Genomic DNA, 15,512 nt, shown 5'->3' with positions numbered 1-15,512 from the left:
GTGGGGGGCCAGTGGGGGGTGGGCAGGGAGGCCTTGTTTTGTTTTAAATTTCATTCCCAAGCTAGACTGCTTTATGAGTTTCGGCTGGAACACGTTTTCCCATCTCATCACGAATCCGTGAGAACGCTGCCAGAGACTCACTCCGGACGGTCGAGGCTGGAGGTCTCACTCCGGAAAACCCAGCCGCGGTTCAGCACGGTCAGCAACCCGCAGGGCCGGACGTGTGGTGCGGGGTGCGGGTCAGCATCGGCGCACCCGCCCTGCCGGTCCCCGCCAGACACTGAGGCCGCCACGCCTCCGTGCCCACGTCCCAGACGCTCCCCGCCCGGGCCTGCTTCCCACTCTCCCACGGGCCGCATCTAAGGATGTGCTGGGAAACAGTTCAAGAGCAATAGCGCCCGCCACACACACCTGGGCACCCGTGAGATTTGAAGGAAGACTTTTGTCTCCTGTTCATTTCAAACAAAAAAAGACCAGATATTCACCAGAGAAAATACGGGTTGTGGAGGGAGGGATCTGGGGGCAGAAGACTCAGTGGGTGGAGAACAAGGGACGGTGTGGACGCTGATGGAGTCGTGTCGGGGAGAGGGTTAGCCGTGCAGACAGAGTCATCCCTGCATGGAGCACTAGAGGATGGGGGAGAGGGCGCCAGCTGGCAGCAGCACACAGGCTGTCTGGGGAGAACATTCCGGAAGGTGCCGCAGGCACAGTAGTACGAACTCATAAAACACCCTAGCACATTCTAAGAGCTGTGAGTGCTTCACGGCAGTTGGATTTACAGAATAGGAGGGAGAAAGGCAGCAGAAGGTACAAATCACAGCGGGGCTCACGCACATGGGAAGAAAGATGGATTTATTATTATTATTTTAAGTAGGCTCCACGCCCAATGTGGGGCTCGAACTCATGACCCTGAGGTTAGGAGTCGTGGGCTCTACTCGCTGAGACAGCCAGCCGCTGCACCCCCGGTCCAGATTCTTTTCTGTAGACAACAGGCCTCTTTTTGCGGCCCGGGAACAAACCCCTGAGGGTCTGGGCAAAACCACAGCCACATTCCTCAAAAGAGAAATCCCGGCACAAGCGTCCCCGGCACAAGTGCTCCTGCAATTCCAGAGGGTCCGAGGGGCCCTGGGAGCGCGGACACAGAGCCCTGACTGGAAAGCGCACAGGCCCACAGCTGGAGTTCAAGCTGGAGTGAGGGGGTAGAGGCTGTGTCACAGACACTCGGGCAGAAGGGAGAGCAGAGCAGAACCATCTGGAAACTGCAGGAAGCATCTCACATGAGGGGCAGGGCCAGAGCCAGCGTGCATCCAAGAGCTGGGACGTGTCTCTGCTGCTGCTTTCTTTTTAATGTTTGTTTGTTTTTGAGAGAGAGACAGAGACAGAGCGTGATCGGAGGAGGGGCAGAGAGAGACACACAGAATCTGAAGCAGCTCCAGGCTCTAAGCTGTCAGCACAGAGCCCGATGCGGGGCTTGAACCCATGAGTCGTGAGATCATGACCTGAGCTTAACCGACTGAACCACCCAGGATCCCCATGTCCCTGCTTCTAACAGGTCATGTGCCTCATCAATTTCTCAAATCTTCTTTTTTTTTTTAATTTGAGAGAGAAGGGAGAGGAGCAGGGGGGAGAGAGAGAATCCCAAGCAGGCCCACACTCAGTGTGGAGCCCGATGTGGGGCTCCATCTCATGACCCTGGGATCAAGTCCTGAGCTGAAATCTAGTTGGATGCTCACCCGACTGAGCCACCCAGGTGCCCCAATCTCTCAGTTTCCTAACAGGTACTTGGGAGAGAGGTGTCCTCCACATCAAATGTGCACTATTTTGTGATCTCCTACTTGTCAGCTGGTTAAGGCAGTGGAAACCAACTCTGAGGAACCTACACAAGACAGCGATGGGTTCTCATCCAGGGAACCCCAGGCATCTCACAGAACCAACGGGGAGACTTGCCCCGTTGACCTGCCAGGGCTCTGGACTCCTGCATCAGCCCAGCACGCTGTCTGTCCCCAGCAGGGAGCACGGAGCCGGTGGACTTGGGTCCAATCCCCGGGCCTGTGGTGGGTGGCCCCACCCCCCAGAGGGAGTGAAGAGCGGAGCCCAGGAGCGAGGGGGCAGCACTGCTGTCAGAAAAGATAAACAATTTAAAAACGGGGAAAGATGGTGCCAGTCACAACAGATTGATGCCAAACTCGAAAAATTCAGTCAGTTACATTTTCTTCCTTGTTGTCAGACCTTCTCTTGCTCACAAGATATTTACTGAGCACCTAGTATGTGCCAGGCACTGAGAAGGACTTCAGCGGAAAACACACAGGCAGAACCCCAAACCTCGAGGGCCTCACATTCCTGGAGGTCGGGCTCACATTTCTTCAGGGTGACCTTCGTCGGAAGGTCCCAGTGCTTCAGTGTTGGCAGGCCTGCCTGGGGTTACCTGAAGCCTTCCCATCACGGTCTCATGGTCTGTGGGTGGGTTCAAGCCCCATGTCGGGCTCTGTGCTGACAGCGTGGAGCCTGCTGGGATTCTCCCTCCCTCTCTGTCCCTCCCCTGCTCGCGCACTCTCTCTCTCTCTCTCTCAAAAAATAAATTAACGTTAAAAGAAGGGTGGACAGTATATCTGAAGTCCCTGAAGAATACCACGGCTCCCCCCGTTTTTCCTGTTTTGAGGAGTCCGAAGGCTTGTTCTGTTTGTCCCTGAATCTGCGCGGCAGGCGGCCACCTGCAGGTTCCCACACCCGGCACTTCCACGCTGGGTGGGGCCCGAGGGACGTGCCCACTACTGCAGCTGAGCCACCGCGCAGGGTGCACGCGGGCGATGGGAAGCACCAGAGGGAACATCTCCTTCCCTTGAGGAGTGTGACTAGCTGCATCCTGACACGGGCGCCCAAATGCGACTTCAACAACACAAATGGCAGGGCTGTGACTCCCACCGTGGAGGGACCTGCGGGCCGGTCGCAGATTGTGTCTTAGCAAAGGCCGGTGGCCAGAGGCTGGCACAGGGCAGGCGCTGGCCGATGGTCAGGAATGCCGTCGCGTGGGCCCCACCGTCCAGTCCCAATCAGGGCAGCGCCTTCCCGGCTTTCCAGGCTTCCACAGCATAGGAGTGAGTGGGCGGCAGGCTCTGACCACACACCCCCAGCCGAGGCCACCAGCGCCTGCGATGCCACGCGCCACAGGGAGAGCAGCGCCCCACCAGGCCTGCCTGCAGGGTCCACGGTCTCCTCCCCACGGAGCCCCCAGCTCGGCCAGGACACAGACCAGGAAGAGGCGGTGTAGGGGCAGGTGCCCCTGGGGAATGTGGCGCTCCCGCTCGCTCGGGTCAACGGCAGGGCAGTGTGGGGCCAGCGGGGAGACTGGTATGCCGGAACATTCCGCTGCAGGCTCCCATGACAGCCCTGCAGCGCTGGAGCAGATCCACACATATTTGTCTGGTTGCATAGTTCAGGCATGTGAAAATCAGACCCGGGAAACACACCCTTTCTTCTCTTTCCAGAAACGCTGCCTAAACTCTGACTCCTGGCGCTCCTGGCGTCTCCCAGAGTCTCCATCTGGTCTCCATTATCTCACTCGGGTGCCTTCGCAGACTTTGCTGGAAATGGGAGTCCCACCTGGAGCCAGCAGCCAGTGTGCCCCTCTGCCTGTCCTCAGAGCTGACCAGGTGCCTCCCGCTGCAGAGAGGAGAGCCCAGGGTCCCGTCTACAGGGCAGCCAGTGTGCCCCTCTGCCTGTCTCCAGGGCTAACCTGCTGCACACAGGAGAGCCCGGGGATCCCGTCTACCCTTGCTTGCCCCCTGCCCCAGGTGGCACGGCCTCTGCTGCTCCCTGGAGAGGGTCCGGAACTCCTGATTCCAGATCATCTGTGTGCCTGTCAGGCCAGGCACACCCTCTAACCCCGAGTCCCCTTCCCGCCTATGGCCGGGGCTCCCCTGGCCTGCGGCTGCTGCTTCCTCTGGGAGGGAGATTCCAGAGGAAAGTGGATATGCTGGGTCTGGACCTCCTCCAGGTGGTGAGAGCCAGCGGGACCCTGCGAGGAGGCTGTCTGCAGGGGGAAGTGAGGCAGAACAGGCCACTGGGACCCTCTGCATTTATGTGGTCTCTTCTGCGTGGGCCGCAGGCTCCGCCCTGAGGTCCACGGGCAGAGTTCAGATGCCCAGGAAGATGGATGGGAACGATTATGTCTCTAACTTCACTAACTTCTAACTACAGATCAGATTTCATTCCAGTGCGAATGTGGGTAACACCCCACAGCAACATCAGTGCACCTGCGCACAGCATGTGGCCTCCACTGTATCCCCAGGCCTGGCTCTCCAGCTCCACCCCAACCTCATAGAGACCCCCTGCACCCCCATATCCCCGGGACTGGCCATTTGCTCCACCCCAACTTCACAGAAACCCCCTGCACCCCCATATCCCCAGACCTGGCCATCCAGCTCCACCCCAACCTCACAGGGGACCCCCCTGCACTCCCATATCCCCGGGCCTGGCCCTCCAGCTCCACCCCAACCTCACAGGGGACCCCCCTGCACTCCCATATCCCTGGGCTTGGCCATCGAGCACCACCCCAAAGTCACAGAGCCCCCCATGCACCCTGAAAGCCACTGCCTGTGAGGCCGGAGCACAGGCAGCATGGGAATTACAGCATCAACCCTGGGAGCCTGCACCTCACTGCTCAGGGGGTTTCCCCAGGACTCACCCCAGTCTTGCCCTGCCCAGCCCCCACCCGCCTTACTTCCCCGCCCCAAGGGGCTCCCTGTCCTCCTGAATACCCCAGCTATGCTCAAGTTTGTGTCTCCGGGTCAGCTTCTGAGGAAACACAGACTTTGTGTGGGCGCTGCTCCAGGCCACAGAGGGGTTTCGGGTCCCAAATGAGTCAAGGGCCCCAATCAAGAGGTCCCTCCGTCCTTGTCTTTAGGCTGAAATCTTAACCTTTCTCCATGGGCTCCAAGGTGGTATTTCTGCAGTCAGAGTAGGTACGACATCAGCTCAGATTTGCAGGTTTTCCAGAAGAACCTTTGAGCCTTATCTTTTCAGGGGTGCCTGGGTGGCTCAGTCGGCTGAGCGTCCGACGTCGGCTTAGGTCATGATCTTGCGGTTCGTGGGTTCGAGCCCCGCGTCGGGCTCTGCGCTGACAGCTCCGAGCCTGGAGCCTGCTTCAGATTCTGTGTGTCTCTCTTTCTCTGCCCCTCCCCTGCTCATGCTCCCTCTCTCTCTCAAAAATAAATATTTAAAGTTTTTTTTTAAGTTTTCATTTTACTTCTATTCATTCACACATTGTGCAGGACTTCCTCAACAACAGTGAGTGTGGGGCGACCCACCTGACTGCTGCACACTTGCTCCCGTAACCACTGCCATGTGACCAAGCCCTGGGCTCCTGGGGCTCAGAACCCCCGTCCTCTTTCGTCCTGGACTCTGGGTGGGGATTCAGGGCAGCCACGTGGGGGCCGGACCCTGAGTGGTGCACTCACGAGGCTGATGGGGACGCCCCCAGGCCGCCTCCCCAGCACGGCAGGCTCTGTGAGGTCGGGCTTCCCCGGAGACCCAGCCACTGTGACTCTGCGCCACCAGCCTGCTGGACTTGGGGGTGGGGCATGGATCCCACCTCTCTGTGGGAAGAGTGTCCCAGAACATGGGGTGCAAAAGCCACAGTATTGAATATTCCACTAAACACAACTGGAGTCGGCGTGGAGATCCTGAAGGCCATCCTGACATCACCCTAACCTGGCAAGTGGGGACTGGAGGCTGGGAACCTCGCGGTGTCCCCAGAGCTGGATCTGCTAGAGCTCAGCCCAGCCGAGAACCTGCGTGCTGACCAATTCTGGAAAAGCCTTCTGCAGATCCTCTGGAACGTCAAACCGGACGGAGCAGAAAGCAGCTGTGTGGGAACAAGCTTCAAGGGGAAACAACAAGAGGAAAACACACCCTCCGACATTTACTGAAAACTCCATGGTTTGTTAAAAATTTCACTTGGTTTGTCTCATTGGTTTACATTTCATACATGATTAAATCTACTACCAAAAATAAATGCCACGCATCAAGATGTGTATGGAGACTTCTGGATAAAATTCCCCATTAATATGTAAGAAAAAGGGAGGGAGGAAAATTAATCAGGAAAGAAAGAGAGGGAGGAAGAGGAGAAAGAGAGAAGGAAGGAAGGGGGGAGAAGGGAGGATTCCAGTGCTCTGGCCGGGCCTGCAGCAAGGAGGGCAGCCCTGGCCTGGAGGGCCAGACGCTCGGGCTGGAGCTTCAGACGAGAGGAGGGGCGACCTGGGCACAGCAGGTGGGTCGGCGCGGCACATGGTCGTGCACTCAGCTCACCCGGATACCAGGAGCGTGAAAGCCACATTCTTCCTACAGACCCAGAAAAACGACCTCGCCTGTGGTCACTGCCGTATTGCCTGTCACTCTGTGCCTAGAACGTAATACGGCCCAGAAACCTCCGTGGAAAGCGGGCCCACGGGGCACATTAGACCCCTCATGTTGGATCTGTTCGTAGGCTCCCGGTTTTATGCTGCGAAGCGTGCTGTGCTGTCGGCTCAAATCAATTAGGCAGGGAGGCAAAGTCAGTGATGAAATAGGCCTGGAACAGGAGAGGGAGGGGTCTGCTTCAAGAAAGGGAGAGAAGATTTTATAACCAAACTTGTCAGTCTTGAAGGACACAGTTTTTGTTCTGAAGTTTTCTACCTCGGCCTCAGCTGGACAAGCATCTGTTGACAAACTATTGCACGTGAGGAGGTAGGGACCACCCCGGAGGGATGCACGGCCTCATGGAGATGAGGACACCATGCGATCATTCCACCAGTGGGGCTACAGACACAGGGTTGCGGGAATACGGCAACAGCCAGAAAAGGGGAAGACAGACTTCCCACGTCCTCAGAAAAACCTAAGAAGGTGTATCATCGTCAGCTCGGGCTGCATAACAAAACTCCACAGCCTGAGTGGCTTAACCACCTGAACTTATTCCCTCATAGTTCTGGAGTCTAGAAGTTCCCAACCCAGGTGTGGACGGGGTGGCTTCCTCTGAGCCTCTGCCCTCGGTGTAGTGGGTCTCACCGTGTCCTCGTGTGGCCATTCCTCTGTGCTGGTCTGTGTCCTGGTCTCCTCTTCTTAGAAGGACACCAGGAAGAATGGATCAGGGCTGACCCTAGTGACCTCAGTGTACCTTAATTACTTCATTAAAGGCCCTGTCTCCAAACACAGTAGCATTCCAGGGTGTTGGGAGTTAGGACTCCAACATAGGAGTTTGGGGGGACACAGCTCAGCCCATCACAGAAAGTACCCAGGGAAAGCAGCGCTGAAGTGAAACATTGGCAGTGTTGGCAGTCGTTGTATGTACCCAGACCGAGAGAGGACCCCAGTTTTGCAGAGTCAGAAGTATACATGTTGCACATGTAAATAAGTTCTGGGTTTTTTTTCCTCTCCAGTTATCTGCCTTTTGTCACTTTAATTTGCATGCCTTGGTCACAGAAGTTAAGAGGGTAGAAGAAAGACAAGGGTGAAGGTAATGTTCCGTATCTTGCTCTGGGTGGTGGTAACACAGATGTGTATACATAGGTAGACATTCACTGAGTTCTGACATTTGTGCACTTCACTGTATGGAGGTGATGCGATGTTCGAGTACATCAGGCGGATCCTTTCCACCACAACCATTCCACAATCGCCAGTAAGCTCACAGCCAGTGAGGGGACCTCCGCTCCCCGCTGCGGGTGTGTGGGAGTCCATGGCCATCAGAGGCCTTTGCAGGGTTACTATTTTGCAGGAAAAGGAAACGAAGCACAAAGCAGCGGTACCTGTGCAAAGTTGTGCAGATTATATGCATTCAAGCTGAATTTCATTCTGCTCTGAATCTGCATTCTCTTCGCTGTCCTTCCAGCCCCTCCTGTGTTCAGTGAGCTTCTGCCAGCTTACGATCTCAAGTCACTGTCACCTGAGTGTGACACTTGAGCCGGAAGTGCTCCCGACTGAGAGTCCCAGACAAACACTCGGTTTGTACTTGCTTGGAGGAGCGTGGGCTGCAAAGTTGAGTATAGGGGGCTCCTCGTCCGTGGGGTGTGGGGCCTCCAGCAGCTAGAACTCCACGCCAGGTCCGTGCTGTGCCTGTAGTTTGCACAGGAGCCAGCGGGGTGTGACCTGAAGGCTCCCAAAGCTGCTAAGTTCCTAGAGAATGAGGAGGGCGCTGTGGGCACCGTCGTCAGGCTGGGCAGGCGGGAACGCGAGCCCAGGGCGGGGCCTTTCTCCAGGTCACTGGGCCAGCTGGCAGTGGCATGTCCCATTGGGAGGCGGCTGGGAAACGGTGCCTGCCCGGAGAGGGGCTAGCACTGGGGGGGAGGGGGCAGCCTGCTGGCCAGCAGCCAGGTCTCTGCAGCCCCGTGTCCCAAGCACCAGACAGCCTGCAACTCCCGCCCCAGCTTCCGAGCCTGGGGCCCCATGTGTGCATGAAGCAGTCACCATGTAACGGTGACAGGACACGGCGATGACAAGTTCACGGTTGGATTTTATTTGGCTGAAGTGTCGGTGCTGCCTAGTCAAGGAGCAGTTGGTTGTGTAGAGGAAGACCGCCGGGTACATGTTACCCTTCGAGCGCACGCCTGGACGTGCGGGTCACGAATTACCAGAATCGCCTTCTCTCCTCTGCCGTGGCCACACAAACCACTCTGATGGGAAAACCAGCTTTCAGTGGCCGAAGCAAGCTTGCTTGCTCCCCAGAGGCTTCTGCATCGCTCCGCGGCGTGTGAAACTCGCTCTCCAGTTCGGAAACATTTGCCTTCTTAGTGCTGACTCCGCACTTCCTGCCCAAAGGGAGCTCTCAGCTCTGAGCCCCCCTGAAACCTGAGCCCTCGGCTGGAGTCGGCTTCCTTTCCCGGGAAGATGACAGGGTGAGGTCATCGCACACGGGCCAGCGGTGCAGAAACCCAGCCTTCCAGAACCCAAGACCAGACATGTGCTTCAGAAGAAAACATTCTAGAAGCCAGGTTTTAATCAACAACATTAAATGAATCACAGATTTTTAAAGGCTGCTGAATTCCAACCTGCCTGGGTGTGCTTTAAAACTGAAAACGTACATTTTGCTTGAGAGATGAGAAAACCCTAAAACACCAGCATGAACGACACAGCAAACGCAATCTCTGTAATAGTAAAAAGTAACAAAAATTAAAGAAGATAAAATAGGAAAAAGTAAAGAAAGTTTGTAAGCACTTCATGTTTATCTTTGACAAAATTGTATTAAAACAAACACGTGCACAAACTGCTCAGCCTTCTGCATGGGGGGGGGGTGCGTCTCAGACCCAGAAGAGTGTGGGCTGCTGCCACTTCCCTGCCTACCATCTGACCCCCGACCCCAATGCCAGGCCACTGCGCAGCACGCCTGCGGGTCCCCGTGTCAAACAGGACAGCGCCGTGGTCCCATGACCCTGTGATGCCCCCACTCGCTGGTCCTTGTCAGACATGTGGAGTTTAGACATCTACAACTTGGTCCCAATGACCCTCATTTTGCCAAACACAGACCCTCACTGACACATTGCTTGTTGTGTGTGTTTTAATAGATTGTATTTTTTAATGTTTATTTTTGAGAGAGAGAGAGTGTGAGCAGGGGAGGGACAGAGAGAGGGAGACACAGAATCTGAAGCAGCTCCAGGCTCTGAGCTGTCAGCACAGAGCCTGACACGGGGCTTGAACTCATGAACCACGAGATCATGACCTGAGCTGAGGTCAGACACTTAACCGACGGAGCCCCCAGGCGCCCCTCACTTGTTCTTTCTCCAAGACGAAACTGGAATTGTTCTGACACTTTCCCAGAAGAATCTCCCAGTGACATGACTTGGAGACCACGGTGGTGGAGTGTGTAGCCATGGTGCTGGGCTCTGTGACCCGGGACAGCTCTCCCTACCTGCTTTCTCCTGCACTGTGGACATGCCGGGGTGCCCACAGACGGTCTGCGGGCAAGACCTTCCCCAATTACTTGGCCACCAGCCTCCAGTGGGGGTGTCCTGGCCCTGCTCCCGTGGCCAGCGTGGGCCTGGACTTCAGCTGGCACGGCAGGACCACCACGGTCCCCTTCCCGCAACGCCGGCCACCCTCCTGCCCAGCTGGAGTGCGCCGCCACCAGCCGCCGTCCTGGGCTCCCAGCCCCTGGTCTGCACCCACACCCCAGCCCTGTGGTCCAGCTGGCAGCAGCCCCAGACCTGGCCGAGAAGCACCGTGGCCAAGAACCACGCTTGCCCGGGTCACTGTGCTGACGCCCACGGACCGTTTCCTGGGTTTCCATCGCTATGCCACAGACATGATGGTGGACAGCAGCCCTTGTTTGGTTATGCCCACGTGGTCCGCGGGTCTGCAGTTTGGACGGGATGCTCCAGGAGGTCCAGGCCTCGGCTGGGAGGACTCAGGCTGGAGGCCAGACTGGAGGCTTCCCCGCTCTCGTCTGGTGCTGGGAGAGGGCTCCGTCAACTGGAGGGCTGTCGTGCAGTCTTGTCTACGGGGCTCGGGCCCCTCCCAGCCGGTAGCTGGGCCATGAGAGAGAGTGGGCACGCGCCCGACAGAACACTGCATGGGTTTTCCTGGCCTCGCCTCCAGGTCAGGCAGCATTGCGGCTCCCACGTTCTGCTGGTTATGACAGGTCCCAGGGGCTGCCCTGACTCACGGGGTGGGAGTCAGATGCCACCCTGCCCGGGTCCCGATGTGGCTGCCTGCAGGGGAGCTGGTGGGCTAAAGATATTACTGTGAGCCCATCTGTGGAAATTACGCTCTACCGTAATCCCCGTCTCAGAAACTTGTTTTTAATGAGTAAATAACAAATGGCAACTGCGGTTGAGTGATTAACTGGAGAGTGGTGGTGACCTGCCGCGAGTACAGGGGAAAGGAAAGAGAAGCTGAGATTGCTCGTAGAACAGTCCCTGGAGAAGAGAAAAAACCTCAGCTGGGGAAGACAGTGTTTTTAAGCTCTGGCTGGGGTGGTGACTTTAAACGAGGTGCCCCAGTCCAAGAAGGCGCCAGGAAAAACTGAACTGCCACGCACCCGGCACCATCCATGGCACCGGCGGCCCGGTGAAGTGCCGGCGGCACCTGCGACAGTGGCCCGCTGAAGCGTTGGAGGCGTGCTGCGGCGACACGGACTCTGCGGACCTGAAGTTGCTACGTTCCCTCAACGCACTCGGGTTGTACCACTGCTTGACCCCGGCGGATCTGAGGCTGTGACACTTCCTCCGCCCCCCACTCAACCCCCAGCAACAGGGAAGCAGCAACCTGCCGGACTGTTCAGGGTGGTATAACAAAGACCACGGACTGGGACCTGGAAACGAGGCAGAACGTGGGGCATAGAACTCAGCCCACCTTGGCTACATCCTCAGCACAGGTAGATCGGACCCAAAGAAGTGATTTGCAACGCTGGTTTGAGAAGGGACTGGGGCTATGCCATTCTTCTCCCCATAACAACCAAGGCGGGGCCTCAGAGAGGCCAGCGGAACACAGTGGAGACAAGACCTGCCTACGCCAAACCACGCGCATCCCGGCCAGAGAGCTGTTTTGTTGTTGCTGTTGCTGTTTTTACCTGAGCCTGGGTTTGCATGCTTATTGGTTTTGTCTGTGTAGTTTGTGTACCTCTGTTCCCTCTGTGGTGTCTGTTTTCTTTTCCAGGGCTGCCTCAAGAAACAAGCCAAAGTACACATGGAGGAGAGTCCCAGATACCACTACCAGTAGGGAAACAAAATAACCAAATGCTCAACAAGAGAAACCAAGAGACACCATTCAAAGAACACTTCCTGAATGGATAGGCCCTGAACAAAGAGCCCTCTCATACAGAAGAACTCGCAGGGTACATGTGTACAACAAGCTTTTAAAATGAATAAGAGACAGGAAGCTAACCAAAATGACAAAATGGAAGAACTCTCCTCCAAAGAAATTCCAGGAAGAAATGACAGCTAGACAACTGCTCAAAACAGATATAAGCAACATAACTGAACAAGAATTTAGAGCAAGAATCATAAAATTAATGGCTGGGCTTGAAAAAATCATGGAGGACATCAGAGAAACTATGGCTAAAAACAACATGGAGCTTAAAAATAGTTATGATGAATTTAAAAATGAGATAAATGAGATACATAATAAACTGGAGGCATCCAATGCATGGACTGAAGAGGCAGAAAGGAGAAGACACTATTATAGAAAAAGAAGAACTGAGAAAAAGAGAGATAAACTGATCCAGGAACATGAAAGAAGAGTTCGAGAGCTCAGCGATACAACCAAACGGAACAATATCCGTATCATAGGAATCCCAGAAGAGGAAGAGAGAGGGAAAGGTGCTGAAGGAGTCCTGGAACAAATTATAGCAAAGAACTTCCCCAAACTGGAGAGGGAAGTAGACGATGAAATTCAAGAGGCACAGAGAACTCGCCTCAGACGTAACTGAAATCGATCTTCTGCAAGACATATCATAGTGAAACTAGCAAATTTAAGGACAAAAAGAAAATTTTGAAAGCAGATAGGGAGAAAAGGGCCCTAACATACAAAGGGTAACCTATCATTGTGGTGACAGACCTATCTACTGAAACTTGGCAGGCCAGAAAGGAATGGCAGGAGATCTTCAATGTGATGAACAGAAAAAATATGCAGCCAAGAATCCTCTATCCAGCAAGCCTGTCATTCAGAATAGAAGGAGAGATAAAAGTCTTTCTAAATAAACAAAAATTGAAAGAATTGGTCACCACTAAGCCAGCCCTACAAGAAATCCTGAGGGGGACTCCCTGAGGGAAGTGTTGCAAGGAATGCAAGATACCAGAGACACCACCACAAGCATGAATCCCACAAAGGACACAATGACTCTAACCCACATATTTCAATAATAACACTGAATGTAAATGGTCTAAATGCTCCAATCAAAAGACATAGGGTAGCAAATTGGATAAAAAAACAAAAAACGTCTATTTGCTGTCTACAAGAAATGCGTATTAGACTGGAAGACACCTTCAAATTAAAAGTAAGGGAATGGAGAAATATCTATCATGCTACTGGAAGTCAAAAGAGAGCTGGAGTAGCTATACTTATATCAGACAAACTGGACTTTAAAGTCAATAACGAAGGATGAAGAAGGGCATTATATAAAAATTACAGGGTCTATCCATCAGGACGAACCAGCAATTATAAATGCCTACACACCGAATATGGGAGCAGCTAAATATTTAAACCCATTAATCACAAACAGAAACTATCTTATAAATAAGAATGTGCTAATAGCGGGGTACTTTAATACTCTGCTTACAGCAATGGACCATNAGAGCCTAAGTGTCCATCAACAGATGAATGGATCAAGAAGATGTGGTTTATCTATACGATGGAATACTACATGGCAATGAGAAAGAATGAAATCTGGCCTGTGTAGCAACATGGACGGACCTTGAGGGTGTTATGCTGAGCGAAATAGGTCAGGCAGAGAAGGACAAATATCATATACTTGCACGTATAGGAGGATTAGGAGGAACTTAATGGAGGACCATGGGGGAGAAGAAGGGGGGAAATGGTGGGGAAGAGGGAGAGAGGCAAACCATGAGACTCTGGAATGCTGAGAACTGAGGACTGATGGATGTGGGGGGGAGGGGGGATGGGCATGGAGGAGGGCACTTGTGGGGATGAGCACTGGGTGTTATATGGAAACCAACTTGACAATAAACTATGTGTAAAAAAAAATGAGTAAATAACAAACTTGGAATTACAAAGGAAACCGATTGTGCTGCAATACAATTTTCAAACATAATTTGTGGAAGAGTAAAGTACGTGCCCTCACGCACTGGAACAGGGTCTAGTGGTGGGTCCACTAATTACCAGTTTCAAGGCTGTGATGAGCTTGAATGATAGCTTGAGAAATCCCCCACAACCTCAGTGTGCACTGATCTGTGACTTTCTGTGGTGATGAAGTCATAGATCCAGCAAAGCCCTGCGCCCATGGCTCCAGAGCCAGAAGCCAGCCCACCGTGTCAAACAACCAGTCAAGGAAGCCAATCATTTCTGTAATGATTGGACCCAATGGCCAGGACTTGATCAGTAACTGACAGCTTCCCTTATTTTTGTCTCAATTCCAACTTAGGACCAACCAGAGGAAGGCAAATATGTTCCCCCATTCAGTCCATATGATGCCCTTTTCCAGCTGGCCACCCTAACATCCCGTGTCCACTGCCTTCCCAGAGCCCACCTGGATTTCTCTTGTGCCTCTAGGAAGATCTCCCAGTCCTCCAGGGCTCTCCCAAGTGCAAGTGACGGTAGCCAACTCTGAATAAATCGCTTTGCTTGTTCTCATTTTATTTCCACAACAGATAAACACCCTACCATGTTCGGGAATATCTGCTACTGGGGCGTTACTGGTTTGCGAGCTGGTTCTCCCAGGGCTGCGTCCTGTGCTGTGATGGGCCAGACCGTGAACCCCACACACCGGTTTGTATGTTGAAGCCTTAACCCCCAGGACCTCAACATGTGACTGTGTTTGCAGATTGGGTCTTCAGAGAAGGAATGGAGTTAAAATGGGCTTTTATGGTGGGCCCCAACCCATTTTGACGGGTGTCCTTATAAGAGGAGAGGATTAGGACACGGACACACACAGGAACGACCCTGTGAGGACACAGGTACAACCTCGTGAGGTCACAGGGGAAGACGTGTCTACACAGCAGGAGGTGGCCGCAGGGAGAGCCAGCCCTGCCCACGCCTGCCTCCCAGGTTTGTAGCCTCCAGGACTGAGAATCAGTCACGACATGTACACCACCCGTTGGTGGTGTTTGTTACGCAGCCCGAGCTGACAAACACACGTGTCCTGGTAAACAGACACGTCTCTTGGTTATTCTCTGACAGTTCATCTGAGGCCCATCCCACAGGGTCTAGTTTCTCAGGCTTCCCCCCCGCCCCCCACCCACTGTAAGATCTCCAAGCTACTCCTGTAGACACTGGTCACGCAGATGTCCCATCTCACACTTGCCCCACAAGATGGAAACCCTGCAGGGGAGAAGCCACACTGCAGGACATGTGTCTACATTCAGCAGATGCCCAAGCGACCTCTCTGTGAGATGACAGACACCAGAGTGCCCTGCACATCACCGACCTGCCCTGCCCTGCCCCACGGTGTTCTGGGATTGTCCCAAGCCCTTACCAGGTAGGAGTCGGCCTGAAGGGCCCACCTGGCAAGGCAGACGGCCCTCATCCTCTGAGAGGCATGCTGAGCCTCAGTGCGTGGACATGGTTTGACCTAATGACGTGATGTGCATGTGAGGACCTTCATTTCATGCCATTTCTGGCACGAATCCTGTTTGGTACGTTGGGTTATTCTTTCACTGCATGGGACTCCGATTTACTTGTCCCATAGGCAGAAATTAGCTGATCCGTGGAAGGCAGCCTTCACAACGCCCCCACAGATTCCTACCCTCTGTATTCACCCCATTGTGCAATTCCCTCCCCCCATGGGACCAGACGCAGGACTCGTGCTCCTTGGGCACAAACAGTCAGAGGCGATAGTGCCATTCGTCTTAGGTTCCGAAGACACTCTGGCTTCC

This window comes from Crocuta crocuta, unplaced genomic scaffold (genome assembly GCF_008692635.1).
Source record: "Crocuta crocuta isolate KB4526 unplaced genomic scaffold, BGI_CrCroc_1.0 scaffold1300, whole genome shotgun sequence".
Taxonomy (NCBI): domain Eukaryota; kingdom Metazoa; phylum Chordata; class Mammalia; order Carnivora; family Hyaenidae; genus Crocuta; species Crocuta crocuta.
This window is presented reverse-complemented; position numbering follows the sequence as displayed.